The following is a 15492-nucleotide window of genomic DNA, read 5'->3' on the forward strand; positions in this document are numbered from 1 at the left end:
GCTGCTCCAAGGCAGGCATCCAGTGTGATGAGAGTTCTAAGACTCCACAGCTCCAGCTTTGACGTCACGAACAATTTCTTAAGGAAGTGATGGAGTAAACTGTCATCCTTAATCAGCCGTGCCCACATTAGCCTGGGGCTTGGCTTACATTCAGGGTAAATGGAAACATGAGAACCCAGTACTGCTAGTTCAGTTTGCCTTTATTTAGTTTATTAAGTCAGATGTAAAAGCTAAAATCACAAGGTAAAAGGAGTGGCCACACATCAAGGGGATCCTTTTGGTGTCTTCTTGTACCAGAAAACTGACCTTTAGCAATAAGCACGTGCCCAAGTAATGCAAGTACCTTTACTTTAAAAAACAGGAAAACATACTGGTGTTTTTCTTATCATAGACATAATATATGCTCATTGAGGGGAATACAGTTAAATAAAAATCATATTATTTTCACCACCATCAAGTATTAGCATACTGGTATATTTTCCCACTCTTTATAAATATATATATATAAACGTATAAAATATAAAAATATACAAACATTAAGCATATGTAACTATATATATACACATACATATAAACACTATAAAAATAGGATTCCACTGCACATTCTGTTTGGTAACCTTAAATAGTACAAATTCAAAGATGCCAAGATATTCTCTCTCTTTGGCAAAAATAATAAAAGCAAACAAAATGTAATTTTAAAGAAGCCCTTTTTTAGCAGAGCTAATAAGAGCTATGTGTATGGGGTGAGAGGGGGAAGTGGATACTACTCCTATGTAAGGAAGGTCGTTTTACATTTCACGATCACCGACCTGCAGAACCTGCAGAAAGCCATGCACATGTTTCACGTGGTCACAGCTGCCAGTTGGAAAACACCCCTCTGATGCCTGAGAAAGAAGCATGAGACCCGATACAGACACAAGAAGAACCATCCATCGTAGGAGAGGGCAAACTTATGGTCACTTTAAAATACTTAAAATAAAATGAGACCCTGAGGAAAGAACGCTCGAGTCCATTCCCATAAGTCCTATACCGTCGTGGGTTTAGTTTTGCAGTTAATGAGATGTACTTTGAGTTCACTCATTCATTTAACAATGGCGGATACTGTTCTAGGTGCTGGTGTCACTGTAACAGAGCAGAAAAACTTCCTGCCCTCTTTGAGTTTACCTTCTTGTCACAAGAGGCAAAGAATAAATAAAATATTTGATACGGGGCTTCCCTGGTGGCGCAGTGGTTGAGAGTCTGCCTGCCAATGCAGGGGACACGGGTTCGGGCCCTGGTCTGGGAAGATCCCACATGCCGCGGAGCAACTGGGCCCGTGAGCCACAATTGCTGAGCCTGCGCGTCTGGAGCCTGTGCTCCGCAACAAGAGAGGCCGCGATGGTGAGAGGCCCGCGCACCGCGATGAAGAGTGGTCCCCACTTGCCGCAACTGGGGAAAGCCCTCGCACGGAAGCGAAGACTCAACACAGTCATAAATAAATAAATAAATAAATAAATAAATAAATAAATAAAAGAACGTGAATTTCTAAAAAAAAAAAAAAAATTTGATACGTCAGTTGGTAAAGAGCACAATGGACAACATTAAGTATAGAAGGGGATTGGGGGTGCCAGTGATGAGGGGGTGAAGCTTTAAATAGTGGGGGTCAGAATGGGCCTCACTGAGAATGTGGATTTGAGCAAAGTCCCAAGGGAGGTGATGGAGGGAGTCATGAGGCTACTTCGCAAGAGGTGTTTTGGGAAGAGGGAACGGCAGGTGCAAAGGGCTTGAGGCGGGAGTGGGCCTGGAGCGTCCAAGGCAGAGAAACCAAAGAGAACACAGGGAAGGCAGACCGGGCAAGGTCTAGTGAGCTCCTGAGCAGTTTGGGAAAGCTCAGGAAGATTTTGGACGGGGGAGTACAGGCTCTGACTTAGGGTGAGCCTGGGGGCTGTGTGAAGACCGCGGTGCATGTAAACATAGAAGCAGGGGCACCAGAAGGGAGGGCAGGGCTGGTAGCGGCAGAGGAGCCACTGGGGAAGTAGAATCTCCAGGGATGAGGGTGGGAGCTGCGGGGTCCAGGCTTCTCTGCCCACATGGAAACTCCCTCACTGCCAACCTTGGAGGATGGGGCTTGAGCTCTTTACAGCCATGCACAGAGTGGTCCCTCAGTAAGGCTTGTGGATGAATGGAGAACCAAAAAGGGAACAAGGAGCATCCTGGTGATGGAGGCCGCTGGTCAGGGCAGCGTCGGGCAGGCACGGGAAGGGGCAGCTGGTGTCCTCACCCCAGGAGAGAGAGCAGGAGGGGACAGACAGCAAACACGGGCGCCGGCTCCCTGTGCAGGAGGGAGGGCAACCTGCAGAGCTGGCATCTCAGTAGAAAGGAGCCCTTGACCCCTCAGGGGCCCCCATGCCTCTTCTGATCATCTTCCCAGTTCGCTTGCTTCTTTCTGTCATCTGTACCCCTGGGGACAGTCTGTTTGATGCTCATTATAGTTTTACTTCTCTTTAATTCAGCTTCAGAACTGGTATAACTCAGGCACGGTATAATTCATCAGTTGGGCTCTCAGTTTAGGTCCCAGCTGCCAAGGCTATGTAGGCAAAGATGTTGAACAATTTTTTTCTATTGCTCAATGTTGGCTTTTCCCTCAAATTCTCCCCTACTTTCCAAATATCTATATACTTATGTATATGCCTTAAGCAAGTAGGGATGAGGAGAGAGAGGGGGCAAAGATCAGCCAAGGCACATTGTGGATGGAAAATGTGCAGTTGTGATTCCATTCTAAACTGACTACTGATTCCTTGTATAATCCGAGTCACCGATCTGTAAAATGGAAAAATAGTATCTGCTCCTCATCTAACATAGAGAGAGCTCATAAATATCCAGAGAGCAGCCCCTGCCTTACTGTTAGGGAAGTCTCTGTTTTCTACCCTATGGGTAATTTATTTCTGAGGGTCTCTGGTGGGCCCATGAAGCTGTCCAAGAAACAAGGATGGACCCCCAAACAGTTTCCCCTCTATGGGCAAATCACTCCCTTACTGGTGAGGCTATAAGTTCTACACCACGAATAGCGGTCTGTGGTATAATTACTACTTTTATATGTTCTTAAGTAGGTCTGTATTAGTTTGCTAGGGCTGCCATAACAAAACTGCACAGACTGGGTAGCTTAAACAACCGACATTAATTTTCGCACAGTTTCAAAGGCTGGAAGTCTGAGATCAAGGCTTTGGCAGGTTTGGTGTCTTCTGAGGCCTTTCTCCTTGGCTTATAGACAGTCCTCACGTGGTCTTACCTCTGTGCAAGCACGCATGTTCTGCACTATTAAATCTCCTCTTCTTATAAGGACACCAGTCATATTGGATTAGGGCCCACTGTGAAGATCTCATTTTAACTTAATTAGCCCTTTAAAGACCTTATCTCCAAATATGATTCTATTATGAGGTACTGGGGGTTAGGACTTGAACATGCACATTTGCGAGGGGGGCATAATTCAGCCCATAACAAGGTCTAATCATTCATTTGACAAGTATTTACTGAGCCCTTACTGTGTGCTGGGCAGTTAGCTCAGCTGACCAGGGCACAGTCAAGGTCACATTGTCATGTTAATGGGTCAGTTCATTTAGACTCCATGCATATCCCTGACCAAGGAGAGACAAGAACATGGACGAAATTGGGCAGTGCTTCCACCGTTATTGTTGAAACAGCCCTAAGCATGTGCAATAGGTGCACCAGGAGACCATATTCAGGAATAAAGACAGATACGCTCCAGCTAGAAGAAAGATGCTGGGCCCAGGGGGAGAACCCAGGACTGTGGTGTCAGAGATGAAGCCTTTCCCCTTTAGGTGCGCTCCACTGGCCTTGGGCTCAGAGGAGACTTGAGGAATATGGGCTTATGGGCCTTGAAGTGAAGGGGCCATTTGAATACTTTGATGGTGTCAGTGATGACATGGGTCAGGGCCTGGAATGACTCAGCCATGGCACATGATTAGCAGCTGTTGATGGAGTCATGTGGGATGGTAAGTGGAGGGCAGTGTCAAGACAGTGGGTGGGCACCCGAGACCCTCAGCCGTGGGTGAGGAGAATACTAACCTAGAAGCAGAAGCAAATGAACACGGTGAAACAACACTGGACACAGTCATGGGCTTTACTTTTACTTATCTTAAACCTTTCATATTTATTATGACTTGATCTTCCCAACAAACTTGTTGAGTGAGTAGGGCAGGTACTATTGATGCAGTAAGTTAAATGAGGCAGTGAGGTCCAGAGTGGTCAGGTGACAGGCTGAGGCCACACACCTGATTAATCAAAGAGCTGTTTCCTGAGCGCATTCCCCATCAGCACTGAGACTAGCTGTGATGTTTGTCAGCAGTGATTTGAAAAGGAGCCTATCCTGTCCTTTTAGGCTTTGCGGGGGAAAGTATTTTTGCTGGGCCTGAACCTTGCCCATCATATGTCAAGAGAAATGCTGCAGGGGGTGAACCAAAGGTACCTCTTATCCCTGAACATGACTGGGTCATGGCAAAGCAAAGGAAGCCTAGCCCCCCTTCCTTCCTTAATGCCTAGAGGTTAAAGATAGTCTCCACTCTCTTTCCCCTGGGCCACACTCTTGGCCTTTCTTGGCTCCCTAGACTCAGAGTCTCTCCCAAGCAAAGGACAATCTTTCCAGTGTAACTCCAAAGAACAGAGCCCTGGGACTGCTTCCTCTGGGAAACCCTCCTTGACCCCCCAGACCTGAGGCAGGTGTCCATCCCTTCTGCTCCATTGCTCCCAACACTCTTGTGGTACCAACAGCCTTGGCTGGCAATTGCCCATTGACGTTTCTGAAATCCCTACTGGACTGTATGCTTCTCACAGGCAGGGGACAGTCCCTCTTGATCACCAGATCTGCCCCCAAGGTGATCACATTGCTCAGGAATACTTATGGAAGGAATGGGAAGAGGAAACAAAAGAGGTAGAGTGAGAGTGAGAGTGAGAGTTTACAAGACCTTTACACCTGTTTCCCCAAAGTTCCACTCTAGTCGTAGAGGCTGGGAGTGGAACAGATCACTCATTACTGGAGCTGGTCCATGGTGGGTGGCCCCAGTGTGACTACAGTGAGCCTGAGGAAGATGGACCAAAAGGCTGGGTGGTGAGAGGCAAACAAGGACCACCCCCAGGATCACTTACTTGGAAGGAAGGGAGGGATGGAGACAAGAAGGATAGTTTCTGTGACCTTAGAGGGTAAGTGATGGGAAGAATGAAATGGAGTTCCAGTGGAAGTAGGGTAAGAGCTATTGATCATGACGAAGGCTAAGAGGGTTGGGTCAGGCCTGCCATGGCTCATCTTGGCAGCTGCACACGATGTCACCTGTGCAGTGCAGACTTTGAGATTTGAAACTGAACTGTTATAAAAAGACAGGGTGAAACAAATCTAAACATGCAGAATGCAAATTCCAAGAAATTAAAAAATGTGATGACCTTTTTTCAAACCCCGAGGCAAATAGCATTCAAAGAGGACATTGATATATGTGGTGATTGCTGCCGTTTCCTAACTCTGAAATAGAGGCTGTTCCGGCCCATCTCACACATGGCTATTATGTAGAACAAGCCATAAAATATGACAGTAAAGCACTTTGCACACATAAAATGCTACACGACTGATACTTACTACTACTTCCCATCATTTAATGTCTGAAAATAAATGTCTACCATTTATAATAATTTTATGTAACTTTGATGGCTATTGGCTCTTACCAAACATGGAAAGGAGAAAACTGGTCAATTGTAGAAGCCACCGATTGCCTTGTAGGTGAAACTGCCTTATTATAATAAATTTGTTTGGGTTTCTCACATTGAAAAAAAAATGTTTTTGTGTCTGGAAGGTTTTGAAGGTAGATAAAATGTTTTACTCACAGTTTCCCCCCTAGACTCTGTCACATAGTAGGTAGTTAATATGTTTTTATTAAATGAATTAATGATTGCGTATGGTTCAAGATGAGCTAAGGCTACAAGCTTCCAGGTAGAAGGGGGGCCATCAACATTGTCCCAACACTGACACATTGCTCTATGACTGGAGTAAGGTCATTGGCATTGTTAGGTATTCAATACCTAACTTGTTAGGTATTGAATCCAAGTTATTTCAATGCCATGCATTTCTCTAAATATTAGAACTGTCAGGTTTGAATCTTTCTCCCTCATGCACTATGAAAATTCTTCTTATTTTATGTTCACAATTCAATCAGACATTTTCTTGGGAAATGTCAGCACTATTTCGTTGGTCAGATTAGATCCTTTTCATGCCGTTCCCGCCGCCTCCCCCAGTGCCCCCACCGCCACCACCAAAAAAAACCACACTGCCCTACATACTCTGGATATCAGATCCCTTATCTCTAAAGAGTGGGGGCTGGTCCACATGACCCCTTCCAAGTTAATACTTCATGATTCTGTTAGGAAACATTCAGTCTAAAGCCTGCCAATGGACTAGATGCAGCCCCAGCCGTTTAATACCATGCTTGACGATGCAGTTCACCTCGTGCTCTCTCCTGAATCATAGCCTCAACATGCTGTGTACCCCTGACAGCTGGGGCACCATTTGCTGAGTTGAGGCAAGGTACACATTTTGCAGTCACTCTGCCTCACCCACGCAGGAAGCCATTCACCTTCTGCCGACCTAGCAACCAAATCATAAACTCAACCGAAAAACCGGGGGTGGTGAGGGAAGAGAGAAGGGAAAAGAACAAGATTGCTTTAGGCAGGGCCATCATCCAGATCTATTCGTGGCCCCTAAGGTAGACCCGCACCTACTGTTGCCTAAGAAAGAGAGCCCTGATCTTTAGCAGCGGGGTGATTTATTTTAGTCCCTGAAATGAGTACATGTTTCCAAAATTTAACTTGCAATGGCTTGACAAGATCAGAGGACTGTTCAAATGCTGTGTTGCCGGTAACTAGATGGGTGCGGAGGAGGGGGCAGTACGTGAAAATGCCTCTTGCTCTTACTGGGATTAGAGCCAGCGATAGCTCTTCATTTTGAGTTTAAAATAAAAAAGAAGATTGACAACGTGAAATATTAATATCAAGCACCAGCCAACAGCCACTGGGTCATAAAAATTAAGTACTCCTTCTTCCCTTTGTCTTCTCTGAGTGGCTTCTCTTTTTGGAATCAAACCAATCTCCTTGTCATTATCCAATCGATACAGCCTGTGGCAATCATGGACGCTTGGAAATGGCTCTGATAACCATATATTTGTTCTGTGTGTGTGCCAGAATTTGAATCCAGTTTAGCCTGACTCTGAGACCTGCCCGTTTTAGTGTATGCTCCACAGCCTTCTATTTGCTCAAAAGTTGAATTTATGATATCTTTAAAAAAAATCATAGATAATTCGTAAAGTTACATTTGCGTAGTCTGATATCAGTACGAAGGCATTCTTTTTGGAGTGCAGGCTGCAGGTGGATACAAACCCTGGCTGCTAGAGAACTTTCTAGAAGCAGGAGCTGAGTAGCAGAGTGGAGCCTGTAATGCCAGGTCATCAGCAAGCATGTAAACACTGAGACAGTGACACCACAATTATTTCTCAACTCAGCACCCAGTCCTGCCTTCCTTCCAGAACTAATGAGCTTCATTCAACCTTTCCCCTTAGGCTCTGCCAAGCACTGGAGGCTCCTCTCTGCTCCCCCAAACCCCCAGGAATGCTTAAACATCCTTACTCTTCTGCCTTGGCTTTGAGAGAGAGGCATTCAAAAAGGGCCCCCCAGCCAAGCTGCCTTTTGGGGAAGAATCACTTAGCAGCATGCTAATGGACACAGTTGAAAAAGAAATAGGTAATTCCAGAAAGAGCCTGAAGGCAGTTTTAGCATGAGAAAAGGCTCTTTAAGGTATAGAACAGAAAAATAGTTAGAAGTTACAGGAATCCACCAAAGTGAGATAAGTCATGTAAAGTGGGATGAGCCAATTGTGTTTAGGGCCTGGGGCAAAGCTGAGAACATCTGTGCCAGGTACAGATTCTGAGCATCGTACTTAGAGATTTGGAGCAGGCAGGCCAGGGAGAAAGGCAGGGAAAGGAAATCACATCCACTGCAATGAGAAGCAAGTTTCCCAACCAGGGAACCTTCCTGCTGGAATTATTGCAGCTACACCAATGTCGAGGGCATTGCCAGTGAGTTCAGAAATTTAGTAGCCAAGACAACTTGGCCTTAGAAAACTGATGTTCTGTATCAGTGGACTGATAGTGTAACTGGGAAGAGCAAAATCTGACTCCATGTTGGATCTGTTTCTTTTACTTTAACCTTTGCTTTTCATTGCTTTTGTTATTATAATCTTATGTAATGGCCTGCCTCAGGGAATTCTGCCCCTCTGCCTGAATGTTAAACTAAAGTGCCTTTGTTCAGCTCACAGGGAGGCAATCTGACCTTGCCTACCTGTGGATGGCTGCAGAAAAGAAGAAATTAACACATCACTTCCCCAATGCTGGCCAAGCCAGGAGATATTTTGCAAAACTAATGGCCTTTTTACTTTACTTCCTCACCTCCTCCCCCTCTCTGTTCTGTAAAAGAAACTGTCATCCAGACCCCAATAAGATGGTTTTGGGGGACACTAGTCCACCATCTTCTCGGTCTGCTGGCTTTCCAAATAAAGTTGCTATTCCTTGCCTCAACACCTCATCTCCTGATTTATTGGCCTGTCGTGTAGCAAGCAGCGCGAGCTTGGACTCGGTAACAATAGCACCTCAGCTATGATTCTGACATGGATGGGAAGGGATGAGAATGTATTGTTGATGTTGTTTTGTAACTTAGTGGGCTTTTTGCAGAGCAAAATAGTTTCAAATGATTCCACAAGATGGAATGATTCCTATCCTGAAAATTGAATCTGATAATAACCACAAAAATCCATCTATTCCAACCTTCAGATGATTTGGCTGAGATTAATCAGAATTTTTCACCATGTTAGCATAAGCATAAGTTAGCGTTCTTATTTTTGATTCAGAGGTAGTTATAGAGACCTTTTCAAAGAGGTAGGAAATGAGGCTGGTGAGAACAGCCGTGAATGGGAAACGTCAGGACACTGGGAGCTAGTGTGAATGAAACAGAACTAAGCCAAGAGCAACAGCAGGTAATTTCAAGTGGCTGCGGTCATCTAATTTCCCTCTGTGCGGGTGTGACAGAGCTCTTCAGCAGACCAGAGGCTCTGCAGCTCACACTTCCTGAGAGGCAGTCCAAGGTCATACTGGTCAACTGGAGGCAAAACAAAGACTGATCACTCAGGTCTCCTTGCTGATGAGGAGCTGGATCCATGGACGTGATCTAGCCGCGAGTTCTGGAGGTTTTCCACCACTCCCATTATTCAGAATGGGGAAGCTAGCTATGATGTTAGTGATATTTGTCTTCAGGGATCTTTACCCTTTCTTTTTGGGCTCCTTATGGGACTCACTGCTGTCTCTGGACCCTGGACTCTCTCGCTATACAGGGGCCTCCATTCTCTTAAGATCTATTGATTTATACTGAAGTTTTAGGGGTTTAAAATATTGCTTTCCTATCCCCAGATGTATCTTTGTTGTTGTTGTTAATAATAATCAGGTAGATTATTAAATTAATAAATATTGTTAAATCAGAAGGGGGAGGGGCAATTTAGGGGTAGGGGACAAACTATTATGTATAAAATAAGCTACAAGGATATATTGTACAACCTAGGGAATATAGCCAATATTTTATAAGAACTATAAATGGAATATAACTTTAAAAATTATGAATTACTATTTTGTACACCTATAACTTATATAATATTGTACATAAACTATAATTCAACAAAAAAAAGACAGAGAAAAAATAATCAGGTAGAGAAGACCACAGGAAGGGATTTGAGGAAGGCTTCTCTCTCCCTTCACACCTCACAAAGGTAGAGTGCTAAGAACTCTGGATTTGAAGCCAAGAAGCTCTAGTCTCTGCCACCCGGGTGCTGTGTGACATTGGGCAAGTCACTTCACCACTCAAGGTCTCGTTTTCCTCATCTGAATTGAGGGGGATGGCTTGATCTCTAAAAGTCCCTTTTAAAAATCTTCCAAATGCTACCTATGAGTAAAGCTAGGTCAGTTAGCATGGCTTTGGTCCAGCTCCACAGAACAGCCCAAGGGTTGAGCAGTTACTTTGCTATTGGGTCTGAGGGAGACCTAGGGCAGGGCTGGTGAGAACGGGCAGGGGAAGCCTATGAGAAAGGCTTCAGAGCTCACCACTCCGGCCCAGATTGCATGGGAATGTGGTTGTAGAAGTCATGGATATTAATGTAAGCAAAGCTTTTGCCTTCTCTCATCACACAACCTGGGGGGCAGCTCTGCTCAGTGTGGACCCAGAGGAATATTTGCTGGCCCATGATACACTTAGAAGCTAGGGTTAAAATGTTATAAAAATGAAAACTATTTCAAATATTCTCTATTTGAAATAGAGGGGGGTAAAACAAAGCTTACCCCTTGCCCCAGCCCTATGGAAATAAAACTTTGCTGCTCTAGTGCCTACAGATTCCACATCAGGAATCCCTGCTCGACAAGTACTTTTCCTGGTCTCTATTAGGATTTTTGTAACAGTTGATGATGGAAAGTCTTGACAACTGCTGTCTACATCATAGGTGGGGAGAGGTGAGCTGAAATGGAACTGTTTGAGCTTCTTTTGTCTTGCCATCAAATAGCAGTTACCTTCAGTTGAACATTACCATGTCAGGGACCTCTGCTTTAACAAAACCTAACTCAGGCCCTGAATTAAGACCCAGGTGGAAGGAAGGACCAGGGGAACTTTGAGCTAAGGAGGAAGGGAGGGCGAAGATGAGTTTACTGACATTTTGGCTGCCATCTTTCTTCCTTCGTTGGGTTCAAAGCCCTTGCTTTCGCCTGGAAATTACTCATTGGGTAATTTGAACCATAGCTGTGCCTGCTGGGGAAAAGGCTTATACAGGGAAAGCCAGTAACTGGTGCCTGTCTTTCCCACTCGGCAAAGGGCCCACCTCCAGATCAGTCATAGGATGCCTCTCCAGGGTGCTCTGAGTAGATCCAGGCAGAATCTCAGGCCAGGAGAGAGGACGTATTCTCCTATGTCGTGCTTTGCCCTCGTGACTTATCTCATTTTCTCCGCTGACTTATTTCTGCTCTTAGTAAAGTCCTCCAGGATGTGGCCCTGGAAAGACCTTCCTGTTCAGCAAGCACAGCCAATGAACTGTGCAGACTTTCAGGGCCCAAAATAGAAAGTCTGCAGGCATGCTGTGCCCCAAGGGGCCATTTGGTGCCCAGGAAGCGCCTCTTGCTCAGATGCTAGGAGGCTGGGCTTCTCTGAGAAGGCCAGATGCCTTGTGGGCCTCCAGGGGAGTAATGCTGACCCTCAGAGCAGAGAGGATACAGTTTCTAAGTCACCACCCTAATAGTTACAATAATCATTTCAAATCTGCCAATTGCAGCATTTTTACTAAGCCCTGGCTTCCCCACCCTGACCCAATATGAAAAAAATGTTGATTGCTTTCTAAGATTAAACAAGCTCAGCACACTGATTTTAGGATTTCTGAGAGTAAGAGAGGTACTCGGACATTATCAAGATCAGACCAAGCTATTAAGAGGGAAGAAGAGGAAAGCTTTAAACAAACAAAAGCCTCTTTCCTGCTCTGCTAAGCCACCTTGAGATTTGATGACTCATGTTGGGTTGCCTTGGTAACCATGACATAAGAAGAATGTGTGTGGTGTGGTTGTGTGTGTGTGTGTGTGGTGTGTGTGTGTGTGTGGTGTGTGTGTGTGGTGTGTGTGTGTGTGCGGTGTGTGTGTGTGTGGGGTGTGTGTGTGTGGGGTATGTGTGTGTGTCTGTGTGTGTGTGTGTGGTGTGTGTGTGTGGGGTGTGTGTGTGTGTGTGTGTGTGTGTGTGTGTGTGTGTGTGTGTATTGGTGGGGAATCCTTTGGCACCTCCACCCTGTGCCTCATCTCGTGGTGCTGAGCGCCAACCCTGCTTGCACAGCCATCACCCTTTTTGTACCTGGAATTACTTTGCTGTTACATGGTCGGACCATGGGCTGCTTGTCATTGATCATTTTCTCTGGGTGAGCAGTTTTGATGGATGGGGTGTCTGGAAGTTTGCCCAAGGACATCTAGAGTGTGATTAAAGGCTCTGTGAGCCCTTCTCAATCCCTTCCCCAGCTCTCCTAATGGGGACTGTAGTTGTCCCATCAAACCTGGCTGCTGCAGCCCCAGGGTGATTTTAGTTCCTGGAAAGTCTGGTCTGTCCTTCCACGCTGTGACTCTGGCCCTGTGTTATGACAGCCAGGTGGGCACATGTGACCAGGAATCATAGAGGCTGCCTGTCTGACCACAGCATCACCCGCTGGGGAAGGGTGGGTAGATTGATGTCTGGGTCCCTAGCCTGCCTTCTCTATCTCTAAATCCAAAGAGCAGCTCCTCTAATCTCTGGTTTGCTCTGGAATGCCAGCTGCAGAGAAGCAGCTACAATAGCAGCTTGTTAAGATAGACCCTCTCTTTGAAGCAGAATTTGCAGTAATGGCTAAATATTCAGGTGAAGTCACATTACAGCAAATCCTTTCACGCAGAAGTGCCTCAGCAAAGCTATTCTGTATCCTGGGAAGACCTCTGGATTCAGCAAATCCTCTGCGATTAATGATCCTGTGTGGTGACCATTTGATGTGATTCTAGTCCAGTAACTGTGAGCGATACTGTGAAAAGCTCTGTACAATGAGATTTGTCAGAGAATGACTTATATTCAAGAATAAGTGGTGTTATTAAGAGGCAACGTGGAGCAGTCAAAAAATTGACCACTTACAAGGAGGGTGACCTTGGGCAGGTTCCTAACCCTATGAACTTCGGTTTATTTATTTATTTTATTTTTTATTGTATTGAAGTATAGTTGATTTACAATGTCATGCTAGTTTCAGGTGTACAGCACAGTGATTCAGTTATACATGTATATATATTCTTATTCAGATTCTTTTCCTTATAGGTTATTACAAAATATTGAGTATAGTTCCCTGTACTATTACTCAGCCATAAAAAAGAATGCAATAATGCCGTTTTCAGCAACATGGATGGACCTAGAGATTATCATACTAAGTGAAGTAAGACAGAGAGAAAAAGAGAAATATCATATGATATCGTTTACATGCGGAATCTAAAAAAAAGATGTTTACAAATGAGCTTATTTACAAAACAGAGACTCACAGACATAGAAAACAGACTTAAGGTTACCAAAGGGGAAAGGTGTGGGGGGGTATAAATTAGGAGGTTGGTATATATACGCACTACTATATATAAAACAGTTTATTTTTAATGATAAGGATGGTAATACCTTTCCAGGTCACGGTGAGAGTTCAGGGAGAGAGTGTGGGAAAGTGCTTTGTGATCTGAGGGGTGGCACTCCATGGCTTCAGTGTAGATTTGCATCCCTGCCAGTACAAGTACATCCAAACACTAGACCTTGGCACTGTCCTGTCGTGAGACTTACAATGTCTTCTGTAAACACTATCAAAACAAAAATTGGAATTTTATTTTATTTTTTAATAAATTTATTTATTTACTTATTTATTTTTGGCTGCGTTGGGTCTTAGTTGCTGTGCACGGTCTTTTCTCTAGTTGCGGCACACGGGGGCTACTCTTCATTGTGGTGCACGGGCTTCTCACTGCTGTGGCTTCTCTTGTTGTGGAGCACGGGCTCTAGGTGCGCGGGCTTCAGTAGTTGTGGCACGCGGGCTCAGTAGTTGTGGCTTGCGGGTTCAGTAGTTGTGGCTCACGGGCTCTAGAGCGCAGGCTCAGTAGCTGTGGTGCCCGGGCTTAGTTGCTCTGCGGCATGTGGGATCTTCCTGGACCAGGGCTCGAACCCGTGTCCCCTGCATTGGCAGGCGGATTCTTAACCACTGCACCACCAGGGAAGTCCCCAAAATTGGAACTTTAAATAAGAATCTCATGCTTTATATTTAAGGTATATGATTTCTAGCCCCTTTTCTTCGTGCAAACAGGAGAATGAAGTTGTAGGGGACAAGGAGATGGAGTCATTCTCCCTGGCGCCTCTTGCAGGCTGTTACTAATAAGGCAGTAGAGTGTAAAGAGTAAGTGTAGGGGCTTAAAAATTGGACCCATCTGAGTTCCTGTTCAGCTTTGCAACCTCTGAGTCTCTGACATTAGACAAGTCATTAACCTCTTTCGTCTTCAGTTTTGTCTTTTGTAAATGAGCCATAATAATGACTCAGGGGTTTCTTGTGACATTTAAGTAAGCCAACGCTTGTAAACACTTACCCCAGTGACGGGCACGTGGCAAGTGCTCAAGAATGTTAGATATGAATAATTCCCATAATTGGTTTGTTTCCTAATCGTTTAGTATTTCTTCTTTTTTTTTTTTAACATCTTTATTGGCGTATAATTGCTTTACAATGGTGTGTTAGTTTCTGCTTTATAACAAAGTGAATCAGCTATACATATACATATATCCCCATATCTCCTCCCTCTTGCATCTCCCTCCCACCCTCCCTATCCCACCACTTTAGAAAATTCACTTAGTTCTAGTTTTATTTTGCTGTAGGTTGAAAATATGAGAACACACATACACACACATTCCCATTTCTATTTATGACTTCGAAGTCGTGGGACTTAGTATACTTGTAATAATGTGAAAGCATATAGCACTGTGCCTAGCACAGAGTGAGTGTTCTAGAAACCTGTCACAGTTTAATGAGGACATGTTCCAAAATGTCTGTGACGATGGTTGTGATAGTTAGATTATGTGTCAACTTGACTGGGCCATGAAGTGCCCAGATATTTGGTCAAATGTTTAGAGTGTTTCTGTGAGGATGTTTGGGGATGAGATTAACATTTAAATTGGAAGACTGTATAAAGCAGATTGACCTTCCTGACACGGGTGAGCCTCATCCAATCAGTTGAAGGCCTGAATAGAACAAAAGGCTGACCCTCCCTTGAGTAAGAGAGAATCTCCTCCTGCCTGACTGCCTTTGAACTGGGACACTGGCTTTTCTCCTGCCTTTAGACTTGAACTGAAACATCGACTGTTCCTGGGGCTTGAGCCTGATAACGTTCTGATGGGAACTATACCATCAACTCTCCTAGTTTGCAGGTCTTCAGACTCAGACTGGAACTAACCTATCTGCTCTCCTGGGCCTCTGACTTGCCAGCTCACCCTGCAGATCTGGGGACTTGTCAGACTCCATAATCACATGAGCCAATTCCTTATAATAAATCTCTTTCTCTCTCTCTCTCTCTCTAAATGTATATATATACTATATATATGTATATATGTATGCATATATACACATATACATATATACACATATATATAGTATATATATACCATTGATTCTGTTTCTCTGGAGAACCCTGACTAATACAACCATGCTCAGGAATTTTTATTGACTCTGGGGAACACTGTGAAGCCACTGAAGATTACTGAGCAATAAAGTTCCTGATCATATCTGGGTTTTAAGGAAGACAATTTTAGAAAAGTCTGCAAAATAGATTGAGTGGGAGAATGTCTGGATGCAGGAAGATTAGGGCTATCATACCA

Source organism: Balaenoptera acutorostrata, chromosome 21 (genome assembly GCF_949987535.1).
Source record: "Balaenoptera acutorostrata chromosome 21, mBalAcu1.1, whole genome shotgun sequence".
NCBI lineage: Eukaryota > Metazoa > Chordata > Mammalia > Artiodactyla > Balaenopteridae > Balaenoptera > Balaenoptera acutorostrata.